The 26871-nt window shown below is 39.4% G+C and overlaps 1 protein-coding gene across 5 annotated transcripts in view; it reads right to left on the reverse strand.

The window, feature by feature from the left end:
- Positions 1-26871, reverse strand: part of EPB41L4A (erythrocyte membrane protein band 4.1 like 4A) — a 207696-nt gene that overhangs the window by 168586 nt on the left and 12239 nt on the right. The window contains exon 1 of one of the 5 annotated variants that reach the window (XM_050945785.1): positions 21310-21402. The exons of the other annotated variants lie outside the window; for them this stretch is intronic. The gene's annotated coding sequence lies outside the window, so the exon portion shown is untranslated. Of the gene's footprint in view, positions 1-21309; positions 21403-26871 lie in introns of those variants that run through there. 5 annotated transcript variants of the gene reach the window in all.

Genomic DNA, 26871 nt, shown 5'->3' on the forward strand with positions numbered 1-26871 from the left:
TGATCTGTTCAAATAATAATTTCTCTACAGTAACAGTCATGATGAAGTAACATGAAAGGAACAACATAATGAGCGAAGACTTGGGGGTCCACAAGTCTATTTAAGTTTAGGAGTTCCTGGTTAAAAAAGGATTGAGTCCCACTGATAATGTATCTCATTCCACAGTTATTTATAAAAAACAGCTCTGTTTGTAGCAAGAAAGCAGTGCTGCATTCAAATGGTGATAGATAAGCTTTCCCTGCTTCCTAATGAGCAAGAAAAAACTTTACGGGACTGGGGAAGTGACTTTTATATTCAGTTGCAACTGTGATGCTAGTAGATATCTGGAGGCCCTTGGCTTCATTATATGAAAAAGAAATAAAGAAAGATAAAATAACCAAACCAATGTGACAGCAGCAGCAGAAAACAGTAATTTCATTTCAGGTATAAAAGAGTATTCTAATGTAGTTCCCTCTGCAAGTGGATGACTGACAGTTCTTAAGTACTTAGCTTCCCAAAGGTCCTTTTAATAGGCAAGCTGTTCTGTCAAATCTCACTCTCTAGGTTTATATAAATGGAATAAGCTAGCAAAAGTAAGCCAGGAGTTGGGCAGATTTATATAATGTAAACAGTAGCAGTGACTCCAGCTGGCAGTTTAAGGTTGTGTTGAAATTAGCACTCAAAGCAGGAGTAAAACCCTTCACACTTCATGGGACAATTTAATTTTCCTTTCCCCTCCCCCAGAAAAATACTTACTTTTGCAGATGAAAAATGGTCCCATTTTGAAATTTTATCCTCTTTGACTCACGTTTCTTTGGATACATCTAGCTGAAGAACCACCGACCTCCCAAATTACACATACACAAACTACACACAGACACTCTCGTACCAGGTCAGACGTGGAGTACTTCTGAACTTTTAAAACAGAGTATGAAGAGTTATTCTTGTTTTTTGTCATAAATGATTTGATCTATACCAAAAGTAGATGATGGATGCTGCAAGTCAATCTGTCGCTTCACCAGCTTCCCTCTTCACAGAAACAAGAGCGATCCAGGCTGAGCAGCAAGGAATATGAAGGGTAAGAATTGGGGGGAAAACTGAGTTTTGGTAAATCTTGGGTTACTAAGGAACTGGGAGTGACACAGAGAGGTAGAGGGGCTGAAGAGTGCTTTGGAGAACATGAGGGGTTGAGTGCAGAGGTGCAACGGGAACTTAGAGCAAAAGAAGTGTGTTAGGATTCCTACATGAGGGGAGTGGAGTTGAGCTGGGATCCTGGAGTAGTGGGGAGCCTAGTGTCTTTGTTCTGAGGCACTGTATCTTGAAGGGATCTCTTGGTGCTACTGCCACAGCTCCCACATGTGCCAGTGGTGTGAGCTGCACTGCAAGGACCAGAGTATCTCTGTGCTGAGCATCAATTCATCAAGAGTTTATTTACATTTTTTTAAAAATGTAAATATGACAAATATCTTTAAGATGAGTGTGATGGGGTGTACAAACTGCACACTGGGCCTGAAGAGGTTAATGGACAATACTGGGCCCAGTAGCTAGCTGCTGCAGGAAGGGCAAAAGCTTCATCCCCATTTCACTCTCCCTCTGGTAAGAACAGGGCAAGGACATTGGAAACCTGAGGTGAAGCTAAGCAAAAAAAACAAAACACAGGTGAAAGGCCTTACCATTGGAAGGTGAGGCTGGAATCTGGGTGCACTACCCACTAGACAACCTGGCCCTCCAAGGACTCTATCGCAGTGAGTTGTTTATATATTATATATATACACACACACACACACACACACATATACACACACACATTAGAGAGAGAGAGAGAGAGAGAGAGAGAGAGAGAGAGAGAGAGAGAGAGAGAGAGAGATTTTACAGTTGCACAACTCCAAATGGATTTATAAAACGTTTTTAGAAGAAAGTTTGCATCAGTTCTGAATTACTTTCAAACAATTCCAATTCCTAATACAGTAAACTGCTTTGCTGCTTTTACAGTACACTAAATCACCTCTTTTTTTACACAGCAAAAATAGATGCAGAGGGTGAGAAGCAGCAGTTCAGACACACACTCATTTGTTAGTTCTGCCACAGCTGAACACTGTGGGGTGCAAGACTGGGATGCAAAACATTTTTCCTGTTTTCAGCCAATTATTTTATAACAATAATTCTTGTTCTGAATAAATTGGTATTGAGAGCGTTGTGAATAACCTAAAATTCAGATTGTCGATAGTGTGCACACAAGAAGCCAAGTCCCCACCTCTACCAGTACTGGTGCTAGGACTTATTTCTGCAATGCCAGCTGCTAAAAGGGGAGGGGAAAATAGGCTACAAATGCCTCTTGTCTAGTCCTCCTGTCAGACAGTGAAGACCAAGACATTCCAAAGCATCAATTCCCTGGTCTGCACAAGGCCCCAAGCAATTGCTTGAACTTATAGCCAGCCCTCCAGTGGCTCTCAGTAGCTAATAAATTACATAATAAACACATAGTAACTGCTTATTTACAAAGTTACTGAACCAGACAGAAAGGGATTTCAACTGTGCAGTTGAGTTTTTTTAAGGCAACTCTTATTTATTGCTGCCTCAGACCAGAATGGAATAACACAGAGCTTCAAAACTTGAGGGATGAATCTTCCTGAAGGAGCACAAGCTAGGCCAGGTAGGGAGAATAGCAGAGGAGAGGAACAGCAGAGGTGGAGAAAACAGTAGGATATTGCATTCACTCTGATTCCCCACAGCAAGTAGTGTGAGCAGCTTCTTGGAACCGATTGTCTCTTACTACAGTACCTAACAGAGCTGGATATAGGGGAAGCTCCTAGGCTGACCAGATAGCAAGTACGAAAAATCAGGACAGGCACTGGGGGGTAATAGGAGCCTATAGATGAAAAAGCCCCAAATCGGAACTGTCCCTATAAAATCAGGACATCTGGTCACCCTAGCTCATGAATACAGAATCAGGAAGCAGGTCACCAGCCCAACCTTTGTGTCTGCCCTTACAGCATTAATTTCAGCTGTGAAATCAGAGATCTCCATCCCTACAGAACCACAAATGGATGACTCTGACCTTGAGCAACGTGTACTCTTCCGGCGAGTGAGGTTACGGAGAGAGAGCTGTGACGGGTTTGGTCACAGAGACCCCCTTAGGATTGTCACCTGATGTGCTGAGATTACCTACCTCTGAGCCCGTTTTCTCTGCCAGTTTGGGCCTTCAGAACCCTGCCTTGTTGAGCTAGATATGCTAATCTGCTGCAACACAGACCCAGGGTCTGACCCATGCCCCTAAACCTATAGACTTAACTGAAAACGGCTTAGCAAGTGCTCCTATCTCTAGCACCCTGGCTCCCAGTTCCCAATGGGATCCAAACCCCACATGAATCCATTTTACTCTGTATAAAGCTTATACAGGGTAAACTCATAAATTGTCCGCCCTCTATAACCCTGATAGAGAGATATGCACTGCTGTTTGCTCCCCCAGGTATTACTTACTTACTCTGGGTTAATTAATAAGCAAAACGTGATTTTATTAAGTATAAAAAGCAGGATTCAAGTGATTCCAAGTAATAACAGACAGAACAAAGTAAGTTACCAAGCAAAATAAAACAAAACACGCAAGACTAAGCCTAATACATTAAGAAACTGATTACAGATGAAATCTCACCCCCAGAGATGTTCCAATAAGCTTCTTTCACAGACTAGACTCCTTCCTAGTCTGGGTCCAGCAATCACTCACACCCCCATAGTTACTGTCCTTTGTTCCAGTTTCTTTCAGGCATCTCTTTGGGGTGGAGAGGCCATCTCTTGAACCAGCTGAGGACAAAATGGAGAGGCTTCAAGGGCCTTTTTTATTCTCTCTCGTGGACAGAAACCCCTTCTGTTCTTCTGTTGTCACAACAACAAGATGGAGTTTGTAGCCACCTGGCCAAGTCTCATGTCCATGAATGATTCAGCTTTTTGCAGGCCAACGCCACTGTTTACAAGTTAGTTTGAACGTTCGCAGGAAAGCTCACATGTGGACTGGTGTCTCTCAAAGTCCATTATCAGTTAAGTGTTTCTTGACTGGGCAGTTATGAGACTAGTCCTTTCTCGAGAAGCTGACCAAATGCTTCACTTAGAATCAAACACATTGACATACAAGTACATAGCCAATATTCAGAACTTCAAATACAAAAATAATATACACATACAGACAGCATAATCATAACCAGCAAACTACACCTTTTCCATAGACACCGCACTTGACCTCTTCTGTACAAGATCTGGTGCAACTATAGGACCCTGGTTGCAACAATGATCTATACAGTCATAGGTCATGTCAATAACATCACAAGAGCAACCAGGGGAGGGGGGGCAAAAATCACACGAAAAAAATTAATAAAAGCAGAGAAAAAAGACAAGACAAGACGGGAAGTGGGGGGAGGGAAAGAATGAGACGAGGTGGGGGAGAACTAGGCAACTGTACCAGGGAATGACACTAGTAGAAATAGGGAAGAATTTACCCAGGCACCAATTTATAACACAGGGAACTCCAACAACAAAAGGTTAACAAGCACTCGACTAATGGCTTAAACATTGTGGATATATTTTCCTCTCGGTACGCACCTAACTCTGATTAAGAGTTATTAAATTAATATTAAATCCAAGTAATGCATGCTGGCTTGGCTTTATATCCCCATCATATTCACTCAAATTTCCTGAACCAGGCAACATTCCCCTCAAAACCCATCTTCCTACAAACAAGTAGCAAATAGGGAAATGGGAGGATGAACTGGATTGGGATTTTACATTCAGAGGATGGGGCAAAGCAATTTGTAAGAACTGATCTAGGAATGAAGACTTCTTGGCAGTTCATGTTGCCAAATAAGGGGAGGAAGAAAGAATTTAAACTATTTTACTAGAGTTACTGGCATGTCAATAACTGGAAGCACAGCCTACAGAAACAAGGAACACTTTGAAACTGAGCTCTAGATGTGCTGTTGAGTTTTACTTAAAAATTAGTTTTTGCACTGTGGTTTTTTTCACTTTTAAAACTGACAAAACACTTTATTCGTTTGTGGTTTCACCAGCAAACTACCTAATTCTACTGAGCCAAGACCAGGAACCCTGCAGTCATGTCAAGACAGATTATTTCCATGATGTGCTCAACCAAATCTGTCAAGAAGTAGAGGCTATAGTAGATTTCATTTTGCTACTTTCTTCACACACCCTTATTATTCTCATAAAACCTGAATATCAGATCTAACACCTGCCGCCATCCCCAAGTCCCCTAAACTTTTGGAAAGTTCAGATCTGTATCCAAACTTTGCAGCTTAGGATCTTTCTAGTCAAAATATGTGTGCGTGTATGAATGAACACAATGAAACACAACCTGGTTCCCCTATTTCCTCATGCCATGATTAGGTGGAAACTCTGATCATGAAACCAATGGGAGCAGAATAGGCTCTCTGTGAGGAGTTTCCAGCCCCCACTCCAGGTCCTGTGTGTAAGTTTATCTGTAGCAGGAAGCAAATCTGGTCCAGTGACTGAACTGCCAGAACTCCCGCCTTAGGCCCAGATTTTTAAAGGTATTTAGGCACTGTGGCGCTCAGTTTTGTAATGCCTTATTTAGTTAGCTGTTACAATGCTAAGCACCACAACACTTCCATATCTTTAAAAATCTGGGCTTTATTCCTTTTCACAAAAAGTGGGAATATATGGAATACATGTTAGTTACTAATACACATCTAGGATAATCAGTTCTGTCCCTATGGAATGTCCAGTATAAAACAAAGACATAAAATGCCATTTTTATACCAAAAATCACTAAACAGGAAAATGAAATGTTTGACAAAGACGAAGTATTACTAACGAAAAGAAATTTATAAAGCAAACCTTATGAAGACTACTAATTCTTGGCCACTTAACATCTCCATGGTTTAAGTTACAAGTTTTGGTACAAAAACAGAAAATATGCCATTACAAAAACAGAAGATACACTGCCAGGAAAACCTTTATTTATGTTGTCTGATAAAGATGCTAAAATATGTATTTTTTCTTCTCTCTTAAAACCCTAATTCTATTTTTTAGGATTTAAACAGCTAACAATGGAACTTTTCTTGACTTAAATACATTCTGAAGTATAATAACCTAACATAGTATACATTTTGCTTTTTCCTATGAAATGCAATCAATTATATCTTAATTAGCCTTTTGTCCACAATGATTAACACACAGAACAATTCTGGTTTTAGTATATAATCTCCTTTTAATGCACATGCATTATTCCCAATAAAATTAAAGGGATGCTGACAATTTGAAAATTTGGAAACTGACTTATTTTTTTTAAGTTCCAATTTCTAGTAGAGCAACTTTTACACCGTACAACCTGAGATTTTTAAATTTCTTTTAAGAATTTGCAACAAAAGGTTTTTCTCCTCTCTTGTTGGTGCTTTTAAGCATGTTTTGAAAAGGAAGTAATTGACACTGGGCCTGATCGAAAACCTACAGAAGTCAAGGGAAAGATTTCCATTGACTTTGATAGGTTTTAGATTGGGCCCTACCTGATTTGTATATAGGAAAAACAGTAAAGCTGGCTCTACATAAAAATGCTGTCATGCACAAAGTAAAGAAACAGATAAAAAACTAATTTTTTTTGCTAACTCTTTCAGTTATTACAATCTTAGATGCTATACGTAACTATAGCAGTCATACATTTTCAGACCGAAATGCAATTTTTCCAACTTGAACTTCATTTACAGGCACAGGGTCTCATGTTAATCTAGATGCAAAAATAACCCTTTACAGGTACAAAAGATAAAACATGCATTTAACTGTTATCCAGTCTCCAGCTAATGTATATTAAAATATAAGGTGCATCAAGTTTGTTTACTTTAATTTAAATATCCTTTTCAAACTATTCACTCAAGCATATAAGAAACAGCATTGGTCCAGTAGCTTTTCTTCAAACTGCATTCCTTTGAATCACTATTCTATTGGAAGAAAGTTCAGACCCTCTAATTACCCACAAAAATTAAATAGTGATCCATTTGTCTGTCTGTTAGGAGCTGCTGTTTCTAAGATGTCTGATTTGTAGCAGTCTTATTAATGACAAGTGTCTGTCTCTCAAGCATTGATAATTCCTTAGAATATAAAATGAAAAATAGATAAATCCATTAAATTTAAGATTAATCACAGATTGCCAAAATACAATTAGTTAGTGTAACTCCACTGTATATTGCAAGACAAACAATTTTTCAGCTGCCTGTCACTGAACTTGTCAGATCAGAGGAACAACATTAAAGTAAGAGACACACAATTCATGCATGACTGTAAAATGCTCATGCCTGTTTTGTATGAGCTGAATCCTTGTTTAAATTGAGAAAATGTATACTCTAGATATAATTCCAAGAACACAACAGAATCAAGTACACAGTTTCAAATTAAACACAAAAATGATTTGTACTTTTACTTTACCAAAAACACATCAGTATAATTACTCCATTTTTACTTTATACTATTTACCCACAGTAAAATTACTCAGCAAAAAAAAGTGATTTTTACTGTGCATGTTTATAATTAACAGATTTATGAATTGTTTCCACATTTTCAATGCATCGCCCATCACAGGGAAGAGAGGGAAAGGTTATGAAAGGTATAATTACAGTAGGTTATTTCTGTTCAGTTTCAGGGCAGTGTTTCCAATGAGTAGTCAGTAATGACAAACCAATTACAAACCTGTGCAGGTAAGTTGCAAAGAATATATTATATGCTCAAAAATTCAGAAAATTCATTCTGATAGGCTATGTTTAAACAGAGTTCTACATCTGCAATTATATTGTTTAAAACACCAAAGCTCCTAAAATTGGTTGGGAGATTATATAGGTGGTGCCAGTACAATTTTAAACCAGCTCAATTTCTGGCAAAACCTTTTGAGAACCATTTGGATGAAGACCTACATAATCCACAAATTAACTAATACAATTAACTGGATTATAAAATATCTTCTTGCTGACAACACACTTCTCTTGTATGAGGCAAGATGAAAAGGACAGATTCAGAGGAGGAAAGACTGGGAACCATACTTTCTTCTGTGTGCGAATTTAACCTAAGGCAATATGAAATTACCCAATATGTTCAAGGGGAAATCTTCTAGCATGAAGAACAAACTGAGAAGGCAGAGAGAAAGCTTTTCTTACTGCATACAAACCAACTATTTTAGACCTAAGACAATGGTGCAAACTCCCTCTGAAATTCCATGCAACAATCTGTATCAGAAACTATTAAACTGCTGCATTCATGTTAGGACGATACTTTGTTTCCATTGACCTCTGCAGCAATACCATCATAGCACCGTAAGGCTGTGTCTACTCTAGGATTTTTCAGAACATAATTCCCAAAGGGTGCAGCTCCACCAGTGGTATCACTGGTAGAGTCCGAAGTACATACAGGGCTCAGGCATTTTATCAACAGGATTAGAGGACAGGGTGCTAAAAACACCTGAGACTGCCTGAGCCTTGTCTACAATACAGCTTCCAGAGGTGCTACCACCAATTGAGCTACATGTGTTAGGAATTACTGCTCTGGAAAAGTATAGACCAGGCTTCAGTTCCTAAACCTTCCACACAAGTATTTGATCTAAGCCTCCAAAATCAGTAGGTCTGGGTGGACACTTTATGTAATTTCATGGAAGCTATTTTGAGAAGAATGAAGGAATGAAATAATCAGCTCTATTAGTAGACAACAAGCTTCATTGTGACCTGCTCTAACAAAAATAAAGGAAGAATTTAGAATACAAAGCACAAAGTTATATGAACTTAAATCTACTGCCAATATTGGTCCAGTTAAAAGAAAACTAGTTCAATAGAAAAGTTGCCTTAATCACTACATCTTATTAAAGAAAAGTAAATCACATAAAAATAGTTTTTAAAAATACAAGATAGAACAAAGAGCTGCCATCCTGGCAATTTGATGACAAAGTACCAAAACACTAAAATAATCCACTTTCCCACTAGACAGAATTGGAATACTGCTACCGTTGTTGTCCGCTATGCCCTGCATTTGATTCTCTGCTATTTAGAGCAGAGATCAGCGAGTTTAAAGCAATAGTATATCTCTTATTCATGAAACAAGGCACTCTCAGATTTATCCCTGGTGTAACTCTGTTGAGTTAGTGGAGTTACACACTAGAAATGAATCTGTCCTTTTCAGTGTGGGCACTATAGTAGTGCATTCATGATTAGTGCATAAAAGAAAATGGAGGTTGGATAGTCTTCAACAGTGGTGTCCATGCTGAAAAGGTTGAGAACTTAACATATTATTTCAAGAAGATCAAGGGGCTACAATCAATATTTTGGGAACAAATGCCCTTTCCTGTTCTGCTCCCTTTGCACTGCTCAAACTGTGTAAAGAGAGTGGAAACCATCCACAAGTCCCCTGCTGGGGATTCCCCCGGCCCAGAGAAAACCCCTGTAGGCAGAGCCAGCATAGCTCGCTCCCATGCTTCTCTCCTCTCAGGGGTTTTCTAGGGGTGGGGAAAGAGAGTGGCAGGAATGCTGAGTTCTGGCTACAGCCACATGGCATAATGGTTCCTTGGGGATCATAGCAACTAAAGCAAATTAGAGCAGCCTGCTGGCTGCTCTAACCTAGGCTGGGGCTAAATGAGGAGCAAAGCCATAACAAGTTATTGTTTCTCAGCTCCTTTTTTCCTCCTCCGAGCTGCCCTAGATAGCTGTGTAGGGGAACAGAGCCAACAATTGCTGGCACTCCCCTAGGCTCAGGCAGAGCCAGACAAGCTACTATTCTGCTCCCTCTGGGAATCCCACCACCTGGCAAGGAAGCAGGCACTGGGACAGCCATAGCTACTCTCCTCCCTCACTTGCAATGAAGTACACAGCCATCAAAGGGGCTGCTGAGCAGCTGTATTAGGGGAAAGAACAGCAACTTCCTGTGTTGCCAACCCACGATTGTATTGTGAGTCTCACAATATTTGGGGGGGGGGGGTTAAAAGCTTGTGAAGTCATATGATTATGTAAGACTCTCAGTTTTCAGTTAAATTAATAAAAAAAAAAAGTTTCCAGGACTCTTATTTGCAGATGAAAGCTTGAAACATGAACACTGAAATGTTCAAAAACCAGAAGACAAATTTAAAAGAAAAAACATCCCTATTTTTTTTTAATCTAATGAATTCTTGGTGCCTGACTCATTTTATTTTTATAATTCTTGGGAATGGCTATATTGAGCTTTGCAAGACCACTCTGAGGCTGTCTCTGCATGGAAGCAACTGGGGAGACAGTGACCTTTGTCTCCTTCCAACAGTGAGGGTCTGATTCAAACACTTCAGTTTCAAATCCTAGGATGCAGCTCAGGGAACACATTTTCTATTCTTAATCAAACATCAATTTCCTTCTTAATGCAGTTGCCACTGAAGGGCAATATATAGAACTCTGCGATATCTTCCTCTGAAACATCTAGTGCAGGCCACTGTCAGACAGGATCCTGGACCAGATGGACCCTGGTCTGTTCCAGTCTGGAATTCCTATGACATTATAAACTTGTCCACAGTATAAAAATTATCTATTGCTTACAAACAGGACATATGTTCTCCTAATCCCAGCGAGTGGGGGATGGGAGCCTGCACATCTTTCAGGATTAGATGCAGAGGGTGAGACTGGAAGGCCGCTGCTTACCACTTGCACTCTCAGCTTTTCCTGGTGCGGACTTCTTTCGAAACGTAACCTCAAGATCCTGGGGATTTCCACTGTCCTCCTGGGAAGCTCTTCCCAGCTGCTGCTGCTGTTCCCAATGCAGGGGAAGGAAGGGAAGCCACTGGGCCCAGTGCCCAAAGCAGTTCCTTCTGGAGGAGGGGTTAGAGAATAACCTGACTTGCCCCATCACCTTCGGCTGTAACTGGTGTTCACTGCTTTCGGGATTTAATTTAAAAATTATTATTAATAAATAACAATATTTCCAAAAGAGAATAAAGCCCAAAAAGTTCAGAAGGTTCCATATTTTGCCTGTTTCGAAGTGGTGTCAAATTTGAGACATTATCTATTCCTTCTTTCACTCCAAAGGTCCAGCAGCAGACTGAAAGTTGCAAAATATGTAAATTTTCTTTTCATGTAAAACCTTTTGCTTGGCTGAATACAGAACACTTGCTTCAATTTTCTTTTCAACAAAAGCCTTCTTCATAAGGAGCACAGCATGTCTTTTCATCTGTGTCTGAAGGCACAGGTTTGGAAACAAAAGCAGTCAGCCTTTCTTAAAGTTATCACCCTTATTCTGGATCACGGAGTCCTCTTTCCTCCTCTTACATAAAAGACCTCACAGACTATAGTGTTTTTAACTTCATCTTTATTGACTGGCTTCAAACAGCAGAGCCCATAAGATCTCTCAAATGGAGAGGAGAATGTGATATATTATGATACTGTTAAGAAAATATTAACCTGCTCTTTGTCCTGTCTGTTCCCTTCAGATGTTAGTCTCTCACAAACTTGTAATCTGAGCTTCAACTCTCCTTGCCATCAGCTGAAAAGGGAACAAGGGTTCAAGAATTCACTCTCCTTTCATTTAGGGCAGGGAGACCTTTTCTGTAGTAATTACCTGACAGGATAAAGAAGATTCCAGACTCCAGCATGAAGGACAGCGTGCAAACTATCCCAAAACAATCTTTAATCGTTTCTCTTTTTAATAGAGATGGTTGGAAAATGATAAGTAATTTTTTTCTTTTTTTCTTTTTTTTTGGCAGAAATGCAGATTTGTTTGGTTTTTTAGACAATGTTCACAGACATTTTCTGAGTCTTCGATGAAAGAACAAATGTTTTTTCAACAGAAAAATGAAAAATTTCAACATAAACATTTTTCACAAACATGGGCATTTTTCACCAAAAAAAATTTCCACCAGCTCTATATTTTAACCTAGTATACAAAGGGTCCTGGAACACACAGAAGTCATGCATGGAGGCAAAGGATGATTTGGCTCTCTTCCCCCTCCTCCCTCCCACCTTCTCCTCCCCTCCCCTTGTCAAGAGAAAGGTTGATTTAGGGATTTAAACAAGACAACTTGTTTACTGAAGGTAAACCAGACAATAGTGTGCTTTTCATTATAGATGAGTTCAACACAGATTAGACTGTCATAGGCTGAGCCTATGGCATTTTGTATTCCCCTTTCATTTTTTCAGTTTGTGGATGGTATCTAGGTCAGAGTTGAAGCACACTGATAGGGCAGAATAAGGCATCTCCTTTGCAGTATAAGGAATCTCCTTTGCTGCTGCCCCTTATGTAGCTGTAGTGTGGACAAAGAGGCTTCACATTTAGAGGCTCTCAATCTGGGAACTTTCATAAGCAATAATGGTATTTTAATAAATTACAAAATTAAATAAATATATTTAAACATTATTGTGTTTTATTTACATCCTATACTATGCATTCTTTCACTAACATTCCAAAACAGCCAAGTTAAAACTTTACTGCACAGGTGTATGAAGAAGCTGTGAAAGCATTCAAAAGGATGCCATTCTTCCACTCTCTCATTATCTCCAGAGTCTGTCATAAGTATTCCCCCTTCAATCCCTCTCAATACCCAAATTAGAGTAATTATATATTTTCGATCTAATTCACCACTGAAGTAAGTGGATTTAAATCCAATATTTTAGTCGAATTGCTCTTGCTTATGCCAATAGTGGATTTGCCCCTTGACTTGGTATGTATTTCTTCCTGCACAACTTTCAGTATATAGAACAGAGTAGACTCAGTATTGTTACCAATAAAAAGAAAAACATCTAACAGACTGCAGTCTATTATTCAATTTCTCAAGCTTGTGCTTATTCATAACCCCTTTCTCGCTCACAGGAGGAATGTAGGATAAGCAAATCCAGTCAAATGGTAGCAAAGTGATGTAACTGAATTTGCTTGGGTACTGTGTGTACAGAAGATTAAGCAAAAATGTACCGGACCAGTAAAATAACAGGAGCCAGCAAAGTGTCTCTAAACAGCAGGTATATAATATGAAGTTCAACATGCACCCAAACACAGTCTGGAGTCAGCTTAGATCATTATGAACGGTTACCAGAAATAGGAAACCTGATCTGTCTGACAGGCTTTTTGTGTTCAGAATAGGCTGGCAAAGGATTCATAATACAGGGAAAATGTATTCTCCTCAACTTTTCTGTCCAACTCTCAGATAGCCACTTGCTGTTGTGATTTTCTTTAATGTGTAAACAAAGGAAGTCTTGTATTCTACCTGTCATGAGCACTAAAGCCATATTTATCAGCAAGAGGGTTCTGAACAGTCATTAAACAATACCTTTGATTTCACAGGTTTGTACTCCCTCAACCACAATAAGGCATTTGGATTATTTTAAAAATACACAGCAGTTTCCTCCTATACAAAATGAAACAGTAGAGCAAATATTTTCATACAAATCCAGAACATACATTACATTTCTTAAATTTTTGTTTCTATTGTGCTAGTGCCTAAGAATACAAATCAGGAATTAGGGCATTGTACAAATATAGATATTTGTACAAAGATAGACTCTGCCCAAGAGAATTCAAAAACTAGGATGTACACAGTACAAAAGTGAATAAACCGACAAACAAGGGAGGGGAGATGAAAGAAAGAAAGAAAGAAAGGAAGGAATAATAGCGGATTATGTCCATTATTTTGATCACATATACAAAATTTATGCAATAGACTTCTTTCTTATAAATGATTAGCAATAGAGAATATATTTTCCTATAAGAATATACAAAAAGGCACCTAAGTCCTGACCTACATGCAGATTTTGTACTAGTATAACTATTTTGGTTAGAGGTGTGACATTTTTTTTTTAACCAAAATAGTTATTCTGGTACAACCCCTAGTGTGCACACCTTTGTAACAGTATAAAAGGGCTTAAATCATCTGGTTCACAATGATATAACAGGAAAAGTAAACTTGAAAACAAAAAAAAATGAAAAGGGAAGGATGCAAAGGACCTAATTCTCTTCCTGCCTCAAAAACACCTAAGTAACTAAACTAAAAATCCAGCACAGGGGCATGAATTCGCAGTTACAAAGTGAATGGACAAATATAATTTACACCCAATTTAAGGCCCATTTACAGAGCCAGAACATGGCTTTAATGCAGTGGTCCCCAAACTGGAGGGTGCGGAGGAACATTCAGTTGGGAAAGCAGCCCCCACAGGGAGTGGGGAAGGAGTACCACCTGTCCCTACTCTGCCCCTAGCTCCACCCACAGCTCCGGCCCCCAACTCTGCCCCTGGCTCCAATCCCAGCCACAGCTCCGGCCTCAGCCCCTGGCTCCAACCATGGCTCCTAGCTCCAACCACAGCCCCGCTCCCAGCTTTGGCCCCCGGCCCCAACCACAGCCCCATTCCCAGACTTGGCCCCCAGATCCCAGTCCCAACCATAGCACCACTCCCGGCCTGACCCACAGCCCCGCTCCCAGCCCCACCCATGGCCCCGCTCCTGGCCTCAGCCCTCAGGGGAGCCCAGACAGATTCCATTACTGATAAGGAGGTGACAAACAGTTTCGGGACCACTGCTTTAATCTAAATGAGAATCAGGCCCATAAAGTAATAGCATGAAGCAACTAGGCATTGTTTTTTTATCCTACAACAGAAACAGAAGATCAAGGATTAGATATTGAATAGTGTCTGTGAATCAAAAAAAGAGAAATCAAATCAAATAACTAATGTAAGTGAAAGTGAATTAAAGTTTTAAGGAACAGCTGCTCTTGCTGATAAAAAGTAATGTCTGACTCTAAGCTACACTACAATACTTTACATAGGAACTAATTAAAATATATTTTCACAAGGAGGATTTGACAATCACAAAGCCATTTGTTGCATTTATGAACTGCTACAGAGTTTATAATTGTCACAGCATTGTAACACTTGTGAACTGTGGGTTACAGACTCAGATACCATGAAGGGGAAGCAGAAAGACTCAGGATCATTAAAATATAGGTGGAAATATATGTTTTTAAATTTTAGGTGTCATAGGAAATGAAATCATATAGGTTATAAAGATTCACATACAACAGACAGACACACAACAAAACAAAACAGAACAAGCCTTTGTCCAGACTAAACAAAATCTTTTCAGTTATAGCTCTTTTTCTAAAACCTACCTTCTCTTAGGGAACTAAATCATCCTGGGCTACAGAAATTCTCTGAGTAGGTTAAACTTCCAGATTTGACTAAGTCTCTCATAACTAGAGCAAACCTCTACCCAAAGCTCTTGTCCTACCTATAACAAGAATTCCCAATCGCGGTGTTGTCAGTTCTCACAATTTTAATACAAGTGTCATGATTTTGGTGTTTCACAAAGTTATAACCAACTAAAAATGGTGTCCTATAATGGGAAACACCAGGCAATCTTAACTATAGGTGGTGCTACCACTTCCAAAGCAAATCAGCAGGTTACTAGCTTGAAATGCTGATAACATAGAGGGTTATCTTTTTCTTCTTCCTTGCCCGTCAGCTCTCCATTCTCTTTTTTCAGTCTGTACATCTACACATAATTCTATTATTCATCATTGTATGTTCTAAATACAGCATACAACGTGGCAAAGCTCAGACTTGGTAGCCTTAAAATATTGCAGAGTGATCTCAAGAACCACCAAGATGCAGTACTTTCAGCTCCAAGTAGTCAAAAATCATGAGACAGGCTCCCAAATCACAACATTTTTTTAAAAATAATAAATGTATTAGTCTTGTAGTGTTTGAGTCTTTGGGATTCACATTTACAAGCTTTTCTCCACTACCCTAAGGGCTACAAGTTTCATTTTTAAAAAAGCAAAGCTAAAGTTATCACATAATCACATGATTCCTGCAGCTGAGGCTTTAAAAAAAAAAACACCAAAAATTTTGTGACTCACAATAAAAAAATCGCACAAGCGAGCCAGACTGAGATGTTGTCTTCTATGCTTTTAGGAGAGGAAGCTCTAAAAGGAGGCCAGTGAGTAGACTGGCTACCAGTTAAGCTAGTAGAAGGGTAAGAGCCAGCTTGAAATTGATTGTATACAAGCTATGGTTACTGTAGCCTTCAAGTCAGAGAACAAAATTTAAAGAAGGGAATTTGTGATCTTTTGCATCTGATATCTCAGCAGAATTCAGCAGGAAGTAAAAATATCTTGGAGAAAAGCTGAGGACTGAGTAAGTCCTGGAAAGTTCACATTTTCAAAGGCATATGCATCTACATGTAAGTAATGGATTCTGGAAAAGACAGCTCTGTCATGTGTAATTATTTAGCACTACAGTAAAGTTTGCATATTTGGCTTATTTGATTAATTTTGGTATTTCCTATACATATATTGCCTGTTCCTTTGTTATGCTTTTTTGGTTGTTTACTCAGAGTGCTGTTTGTGAAATAAAGAGGATAAATAGCTTATTCAGATGTTCCCTCAAGACATGCTACATTGGAAAGACAAGTACAGAAGAGTAATCAAGGAACTGCACTCTCTTCGGAAAGATTACCACAGAACGGTGGTTGTGCATATAAAGAAATCCTCCAAAACCTATTGGTTGCAACAAAAATTAAATTTCCCAAAGACATCAGTGAAATAGATAAGAATTACTTCACCCAGCCTCTGGGTGGAACATGGCAGTTATTAAACAGTACACAATACCAGGTAACAGTGCAGAACAAAAATAAAGATTATAGGTGACTGAAACTGTAGATAGATTTCTACCCTGTAATTACTTTCTGTCTAACTAGGACACTGGGGTTAAAGTTCTTGCTCTTATGAAAGTACCATGAACCTTTAATAACTGCAACTGGTTGGATGCTCAGTTTTACATTACATCCAATGTCCCTACCAACATTCTGGAACTGTGATTTAGTACTGACCTAAAGGGAAGAAAATGCCAGCTACTGAACTGCCAGCACCATACCTGGCAGCCCCTAGATTTTCCCTTCATGCTCTTCCATGCAAGCACTGGCCAGTGTCTATCCTGCATTATGTGCTTATGAGACCCACGAGAATTCAACCCAACAAGACCTTTCCTTTCCAGCACATCTCTCTACTGTACTTCCTCTTTCATGTTACCATAGAGACAAGGAGTGCTGAAGAGAAATGCTCTTAGTACAGGGTCAACAACAGAAAATGGATCAGGCAAAGGCCTGTGGAGAGCATGCATCAATACAGACTGAGCACACCCCTTTCCAAACAGGATAGGATGAAAGGAGAGATGAGAGGAGAGACCAAAGAAGCAAGAGGAGACTTAGGGTATGGCTACACTTGAAATTTCGGAGCGCTGCCGCAGCGGCGCTTTGAAGTGTGAGTGTGGTCGGAGCGCCAGCGCTGGGAGAGAGGTCTCCCAGTGCTGCACGTAAACCACATCCCTTACGGGTGTAGCTTGCAGCGCTGGGAGCCGCACTCCCAGCGCTGCGGCACTGATTACACTGAGGCTTTACAGCGCTGTATCTTGCAGCGCTCAGGGGGGTGTTTTTTCACACCCCTCAGCGCGAAAGTTGCAGCCCTGTAAAGTGCCAGTGTAGCCAAAGCCTTCAACAACTTTTTTTACCTGCTGACTCAGTCTGTTGAGGAAGATGAATTAAAATACTACCCAAAGGTGAATGAGTTCTGATTCACAAAATACTTGTATCTGGGGACATATGATAAAATGATGGTTTAACCTCCAGTGGATTGGAGATATCGTTGGATATATAGTCAAAAGGTCAGAGGGTTATCTGAAACTTTTTGAGCCTCCTACCATGCATGCGCGCGCGCACACACACACACACACACACACTCTCTCTCTCTCTCTCTCTAACCCTGTGACACTCCAACAGGCCTTGGCTTCCTCCCTTTCGACCCACATCACCCACTCTCGATTCCTATCATTAGGCTCAGCCCCTGAAATTACCTATGCCTGGGGCCATTCTCTTCAGCATTACATATTCCAGAACATATCTGAGTTCAGCAAGGCTGGGGCCCTGCAGAATGTCAGGAAATGTATAGGAGGGGATTTTCAGAAGTGGGTGGAGGGGCTGAAAGACAGTAAGAATGGTCTTCTGATTAAGATATTGGAATAGCACTCAGAAAATCTGGGTCCAATTCCTGGCTCTGACACTCACTTCCTGTGTGACCTTTGGCAAGTCATTTAACCTCATTGTCCCTCAGTTCCTGATCTGCAAAATGACAATTATATTTCCTGTTTCTTAAACTACATCTTGTTTATTTAGAGTATAGATTATAAAAGGTATGGACTGACTTCTACTGTGTTGGTACAGGCTCTAACATAATGGGCCATGATCTCTGTTAGAACTTCTAATTCTACTGTAAATATAAATCATAATAATACGGGAGGAAAAAATGTATGAGGGAGTATGTCATGTAAGGGGAAAACAATGACTGCTGTCTAAAATCATTCAGAATTACAAAACTACTTTATAATAAATCTCTCTCCTCAAACACGAAATTTCTTAGAAGCCGCAAGAGATGGATGAGAGGTGGAGACTTTCAAAATTGTAAATGTGTTCAAACAGAACTCAGGGATTTTGTTTAACCCCAAAGTACATATGAGCCCGTTTGACTTTAAAACAGGAATAAGCAGATTTGTTACTCACTGGGATTGATCTTCAAGCCTGTTGTGGGCCTGATTTCACATATTTGCTCTTTGATCAAGTTTCCCCCATGTGTCAATATCTCTGTTGCCATGACACTGTCACATCCAACCGCTTTTTCCACATTTCACAGTGCAAAAGGCTCCATCCATTTCTTCAAAGGTAATCTCACCGCATGTTCTTCAACAGTTTGCTGAACAGAGATTTTAGATAAAGGGATACTTATATTTTCAGAAACTCCCCAGTTAAGTCTGTTCAACTATAACACATTCAAATCTACTTATAAAACAGACTTTCATTTTGAGGCACTTTAGTGTATTGAGTCGTCTTATTAGGCAGTTCACACTTACTACATTAGAAAAGTTCTCCAACAGCTCTCCCGCTATCTTGTTCTTGCTTGACCATTACTCGCTGGGCAAAATCTTAACACAGTAATATAAACCAGTAGCTAAGGGACTACACTCTGAGTGCCTCTGCACTCTTCTTTTTAGATGGGAAGAGGGAAATGTCTCTTTCTTGAATAAACTCAAGGGATAGGGTGTTCCATGCCTGGGAACACCTGCATAAGAACATAGCTAACCGTGCCTCTGCATTGGGTCTTGTTAGGGTTATCATATCTCAGGTTCCCAAAAAGTGGACACTGCTGAGAGGGCTAATTGTGGGGGAGGAGAGCTTGAGGGGGGTACAATTGGGGGTGCGGGCAGGGGTATCTGCAGTGGGGGTACTCACTGGAGGTGGGGGGCAGTGTCACAACCTGTCACAGTGGCAGGGCACAGCAACAGCCCCTGCAGGAACCTTCCTGCAGGACCCTCTCCCCCAGAGCTGAGTGTCAGGGCCTGGGTGGGAGGGATCCAGAAGTTGCAGCTGCAGGGGAATAGGCTAATCAGCTGTGGGTGCAGGGGAGGGACCAATCGGGAAACAGACCAATCAGGCCTCTTTTTGAGCTACAGCATCTGCTCTACACAAATCCAGGACATTGCCTGTTATTTGAAAAATCTGCCAGGAGAGGGGCCAAAGGCTCAAGAAAAGAGGTAATGTCCTGGAAAACCAGGACATATGGTAACCTGAATCCCCATGCCCAGTCCCTTTTGGCTTTTTGCCAACTGCTGCCCCAAGACCCACACCACAGAAGAAGAAGTGGTTGTTTTATGCTGACCTTTTTAGCATTACACCACCCCAAAGTCCTCTTGGGATGAGGAGAAGGGACATTATTGGAGAGAACTCATGTACTCCAACTCATTGATTCTGGTCTGCCCTTTCTTCCATAGGAGTCCAAACTCCCCCAACCCCTGTGGAGGGGCTTCGGTGGGTGGGACAATGGTGTTAGAAATGATATGATGGATGCAGCATACCCCTCCTTCCATGCCTCTTCCTGCATAGATTTACTGATATTTTAATCCCTTCAGTTGCAGAAATGGAAGGGACACTAGCACCCACCATGCCATGTTTGAGCATGACCACCATTCCAGAGCTTAATTATTATTATTAATCATTATTATTACTATTATTATTAGAGTAGCATCCAAAACATGCTAGATGTTGTACAAATAGATAAGTATACTGAAGAGCTTACAAACTAAGCAACCTATACCTGTTCTAAGATCTATCTTATGAATAAGATTTTCAAAAATGGATGCCTAATGTGAGGCTCTTAAATCCACATTTAAGGTCCAACATAAGTGACCCAATTTTCAAAAGTGCTGAGCATCTTGCATCACCTATTGATGCCAGTTAGCCTATGTCAAACTGATGCAAACCACAATACTGCGATTCATTACGACAAACCAAAATGTTGAAGTTAAGGTTAACCCAACCCAAAACAAAATATTTGGTTTCAATTTTCTCGATGGAAATAAATAAAGTCAGTAAATTTTATTTTGTAGAAATTGTATTTTCTGTGAAAAAAAAATAGGAAATACAAAGTTCATTAAAAACAACTTCTGTTGAAATGCTTCACACTGTAGCACTGAGACTGTGAATTAAACTGACTAACCCAATATGAAACTGATAATTTTCCTTGTCTAAAATGAGAGTGATACAAAAAGTAAACAGCATCAATAGCAAAAAGTAAATGAGATCTTTAATATTCTTTCAGTTCTAATAGTTTGTAACAAGGTGATATTAGCACAGACAGGGAAATGATTTTGTTTACAATATATTTACCTGATTCTGATCTCATTGGGTATATCTAACTGCATTGTAAACCTGGTCTCAGTCCCAGGTTTGAGCCCACATCCCCTACCCTCCACACAAAAATCTGTCTGACTTGGGTCCTGAGTGCTTCCTGACCCAAGTCCTAGGACCCATCTGAGGGGGTGGGTCTGAGACCAAGTCCCAGTGAGACTTGAGTACAAGCCCTGTCATTTTGCAATGTGGATGCAGCTCAAACTGCAGACCCAAGTCCCAAGACCTGCGTAGTGCAGTAGGGACACATTACCATAGTTGAAACACCTAGGTCCAGCAATTGTAAACCCAGGTTTAACATGCTATGTGGATGTTCAAGAAAGACCTCAAGCATGGGTCCCACAGACCCTAGGTTTACAATGCAGAGTACACATACATATTTAGACCAATATAAATGAGCAGTAACTGCACTGAAATCAACAGTTGCAGTAACGTAAATTGGCATAAGCGAGATCAGAACCTAGCTCAATGGATTTTTAACTTGACAGATTCCCTTTTCGCTTAATCCTGCCAGATGCTAAGCATGCTGGCCCCAATCCAGTGAAGCACATAAGACATGTTTAAGCACATTAGTAGTCTCACTAAAGTTTATTACAAGTTACTCACAGATGCTACAGATTTCTGACCTCCAAACGCCTGTATTGCATGCAAAGATATAAGACCTTCCTTTGCCACTGCTAAGAGATTAATGTAGCAAAAGAATTCCTCCTTGAGATCTTTTAGTTCTTATTTTCCACTGAGGATAGTAAAGTACCGGGGCATTCATTATCAAACAGTACAACCCAGTCACAAGCCTCCTGCCGATTTTACCCACCCATCTGAAACTTCATAAACAGGAAGACAGATTACTTTCTTGTTTCTGGCTTATAAACAAAGAGTCATTCATCACCATCAGCCAAAAAAAACCTCTTCCTGCCTTTTCTCTGTATTACACTAAAAACAACATCAGACTCAACATGTTATGATCCTGGAATATTATTTAGCTAAACAAATGTTTTAAAATTTCTCTCAGTATGGATGGCCCTGTTATTACACATATATATTCATTATTGACATCTCATAGGATGGATTACTTGTCATATGTGCCCGCACACACATACACATTCTTCAGTACACAGTAAGAGATAAAGACTACGATTTCACAAGGATCAGAAGAAGGAAGGAAATGATAATACGAGTCATCATTCCAAACAATCCAAGTTTTAAAAAGTAAACCATAGAATTTTTTTTTTAAATCTGGGAGCATTTGTTAATGATGCAGTTAACCCAAGATTTCACTGAACAACATTTCACTTGGTTGCATTATAATGCTAATCTTTACTAAGGGATGACTCCTTAGTTATGCATTAAACATAAACAGACTTCTCTTAAAAAAAAACAGACAGGCATGTCAAATTTTGTCACTTATTTTCCATGACAATATGTATTCCTAATTTTAAAAAAACAGCTTTCATTGAGATTTTAGTTGCCATTCCTAAAAAGAGAACTATTGATGTTCACATTTAACAAGAAGAATTTTCTATTCTGCCCTGTCACCATAGCCTCATCTTTTCCTTTCTATTCTGTCTTCTGTATTCAGCTCCTTTTGCCCTCACACCTCCACTTCTACCATTTCTCTTTTCCTTTTCTCCTTTTTGATTACTGATTTTAAATCCACTTGCTATTGTGACCACTACTACCATTGGTCTCTGTCCATGCCAAGCTGTGCTGTGCTGGCCCTTCCTGTCATATGAACTTATGAACTTTGGAGGTATTCTGCCTCCAAAAGTGCCATTTGAGCACAGTAAACTTAAGTCTAGCTGGAGCAGAAGTTAAAAAAATGCCTGGTTTACAGTCAACAGAATTTTTTTTTTTTTAAAGATGAGTGACCAAGTTTTATCCAACATATCCAAAAATCAAAATTTGTTTTGAAAAGTGAAGTCATATCACCCTCCCGACCAGATACAGGAGTATGTTCCACACTTCAGAAAATGATGTAGACTCTCCTTCAATAAAAACCAATAGCATTTAGGGTATATCCAGACTACTGGCCGTATCAGCAGGTAGCAATCGATTTATCAGGGATCGATATATCACGTCTCGCCTAGACACGATATATCTATCCCCGAATGCGCTCCCCGTCGACTCCAGAACTCCACCAGAGCAAGCAGCGGTAGCGGAGTCAACAGGGGAGCCACAGCTGTCGATCCCATGCTGTGAGGACAGGAGGTAAGTCGGAATAAGATACATCAACTTCAGCTACAGTATTCCCATAGCTGAAGTCGCGTATCTTACATCGACACTCCCACACACACACAGTGTAGACCAGGCCTTAGTAACCTTCTGAATTATTAGCTCTGTCTTTTGGTTACTACTATGGGTTATCCACTTCTATGCAACAGTGTGGAATGATCTAGAGCAGTGTTTCTCAACGACCGGTCTATGGACAGGTGCCAGTCCCTGCAATCAAAAAGGTTGAGAAACACAGGTCTAAAGTGTGCCTTTTGGACCCCAATGCCCAGTGGATTCAGCAGCACCAACAAGAGATGAAGGCAGCAGCAGAAACATAAGTACAAGCAGACTACATTTAGGCTGCCGCCTTGCCTTAAACTATTAAGTGAATTGTATACTGGATGAAGTACAAAATATGCCATCGCTATTAAGCTTTTGTATCTGGTCCAAAAAGGGAAATCATTTGCAAATATTTGAAACATGCACTGATAAACATAGTCTGCCAAACCCTGCCCAGATGTTGGTGCATAATTGCTCACTTTGGAAAATATTGTTATTGAATGTAGCTAATACATATGCCTTACCATTAAAAAAAAAGGGGTGGGGAGAGAGGGAGAGAATGAAGAAAACACCCTTAAGGGGAAAAATGGATTCAAATAAAATACACCTCTACCCCCAATTAACGCTGTCCTCAGGAGCCAAAAAATCTTACCGTGTTATAGGTGAAACCGCGTTATATTGAACTTGCTTTGATCCACTGAAGTATGCAGCTCTTCCCTCATCCCCCAGAGCACTGCTTTACTGCGTTATATCCAAATTCGTGTTATATCGGGTCACATTATATCGGGGTAGAGATGTATTTGAGAATGGGACCAGGAAGGTGAAATTATTGGTAGCTTCTCATCTTTCTAGCAGCTATTAGTGATTACTGCCCAGTTTTTATTTCTGACACAAGTATAATATTTTCCTGACAACACAAATTTCACAAAGTGATGTCAGTTGTAGTTTTCATCATTTTCATTAAATTCTCTCTCTCAGGTATTTCCTGATATGATCCCTTTAAGAGATGAAGATTTTTCTCTAACTTCATGTGACTGCATTTCATAATTTCTGTTAATTCACCAGTTAGTAGTTTTATTAGAGTTAGCAATTTTTAATAGGCTAAATGAAATGAGTTTTATGATTAGATGTCACATCTTGATATTTTAAATGTATTTACATTTTGTTTTTACTCAGTCAAATATATGTGACTTTTTAAATCTCAAAACTATAGAAATCCAAAAGACAAAGACTTAATAAAAATACTACCTCTGTTTATATTTTTCCTGACTGTATTAGGAAATCACTGCTCATTAAAACCACCAAGCATCTAACAATGTTGTTATTCAAACCTCAGGTTGATTAAGAGGTAATCATTTAAAAGTTAATGGGTTCTTGTCTTGCTGTCAGACTGGTTTCATTAATTTAGTTAAGTGCACCTAGGGAAAAAGAAAGTGTCTCAGCATTCATTCATTACATGGTTATTCCTTGGAGGACTCAAAATTGCTGGTCTCATCTGTAAAGACATTGAAGAAATTAGTAATCTATTTCAAATATGTGACAGTAATTTTGAAGAGTGGTTAATTTACGGTTTGTGAAGTCCTTTGTTCCTTTTACTCCTTCCTAACTGGATGTCAAAAATGTGGAAAGGGCTGATTACATATCCAACTACTTGTATTCTATGAATTCTGATTTCTCAGTATTATTTTAAATCAATGTTCCCAATGAAATAGAAATTTTTCTTACCATGTTGTATTAAAATAGATCAATTTAGACTTCTGCCTTTAAATGTTTTCTCTACTGTTGTTCTAAATAACCCTTAGAAGTACGATTTAAGTAAGATTAAAGAAAAATATCTATTTTTCCAATTTATTTACATTGCATATTTGACAATATTTTGTGTACGGTCATTTTCCCCTGTTGCAATAGGCAACTGATACTTTGTATTTGTTTCTTGTTTTGGGATGGGAGGAAGGGAAGTAAAAGCACAAAGTTTCCAAGAACAACTTAAAAACAGGTACAGTACTTTTAAGCTAGGTTTTGTTGTTGTTGTTGTTGTTAACTAGATCAAAAATAAATTTCAAGTTGAGGTCCCTTTAACTTGGGTTTACTTTTTTGTTAATCATTCTTTACAAACTAATATTATTCTGAATTTCCAAAGGATTTCTCTATCCAGAACAGGCCTTTTAATACTACACTAGATAGGGTAAGGGAAACAAAAAACAGACTAATTTCCATGTTGAGCACTGACAATAAACTACAATTCTGTAGCTCAGAGACAGAAATTACACTTTCCAGAATTATCACAGGTGGAAAATCTTTGCAGTTTAGTGTTAACAGAATTTGCAGGACTTTTAAAAAGCATACATCCATAACTAAGTGAATTTCTTATCACAAAAATAATACTTTGGATTTTTTAGAGTTGAGAAATATACCATATAGCAAAAATCAGTATAGTATATAGTGTTAGCGTGGTCTATGGAAATGGAAAGCGGGGAAGTAATGATTCCGTTGTTGATACTGATTTTTGCTATATGGTATATTTAGTATAGTATATTATACTAACAAACACAATATACTAACGCTCATTTGAGTTTTTAACCCAAGTTTCTTTATCAGGCTTATTACAACAAATGACAGCTTTGTACGCAGTTTTATACCCAACTTCCATACACATCCATTATGTATTTGCCTCAAGGAAAATAGGCCTTTTGTAAACAGTCCAGTGAAGTCAATGGAGCTATGCTAATTTATGCCAACAAAAAACTTAACCAACAAGTTTCAGTATTCTGTAGTATTTTGAAAGTGTCAAATCTGTGATATTTGAATTGCCTAAAATTCAAGTTTAGTTAGAAAAATAATGTTAATCTCTACAAATTGACTGAAAACAACCCCAGAAATAATTAAGAGTTGGTGTCACAGCTAACGGACGATTGGTGGATATTAATTTAAATCATATAGCCAAAACTTTCCAAAGTGTCATTGCTTTCAGTAAATTCATAATTTTTTGGAGACCTGGGAAATATCTTCATTAAAATCTTTGAATTTGGTTGGCTAAAGTTAAGCATCTAAATAAGTGGTCTGATTTTTAAAGAGTCCGAGAACAATCAAAAAATTTGGAACTTATTTTATTTGCTTCTCAGGGGCCGATTATTATGGTACAGGAAAATATGCAACTGATTTGCTCATGTTTTAATTTACAAAATAGCCGAGTGCCTTGTGTGTAAATTAAACAGGATTTGGCCAATAATGTAATTTGTAAACATAGGGTGAAATTCACTCTTGTATAGAGGACTACACAAGGTCCAGGCACCACAAGTCCTAAATAAGGTTTCAGTGGTACACAGACCAGAATATCAGTGGTTTGATGGTTATATCTGATCACAGAGCTGTTGTCTAATATGCGCATACTCAGGATATACAACTGTCAAGAAAGAATTAGAATAACTGTCCTGTACACAACTTTCATAACTGCAGCAGGCTGGGGGTGGCATCCAATGTGAAAGGTGCCTACTGGTGGAATCTCTCAGGCAGAAGGTGGGAGAGCTACAGGAGGAGGTGGCTAGGCTGAGGAACATCCATATCCATGAACAATTCCTGGACAGTATCCATGTGGAGACAGCTGATGGTGCTGTCCCAGTTGACAGGACTACCGACACTCCAGTGGAGGAGGAGATGCCTCAGGGTGTATCTGACACACCAGTGGAGGAAGAGGCTCAGGGTGGACACAGCCAGCTGGTTACTTCTAGCAGCAGGCAGTGCTCCACTGCTGCTGCGAACCCTCCTGCTGTGGTAAAAGATAACCATTATGCTCTTCTTGATACAGGAGAGAAGAAATCACCCCCAACAGTTAAGGGGGTGAAGCCTCGTACCCCTAAGGCTGGGAGGTCTGCTGCCACCACTGATAAGAGACGTAGG

This window comes from Gopherus flavomarginatus, chromosome 3, assembly GCF_025201925.1.
Source record: "Gopherus flavomarginatus isolate rGopFla2 chromosome 3, rGopFla2.mat.asm, whole genome shotgun sequence".
In the NCBI taxonomy this organism is placed as follows: Eukaryota; Metazoa; Chordata; order Testudines; family Testudinidae; genus Gopherus; species Gopherus flavomarginatus.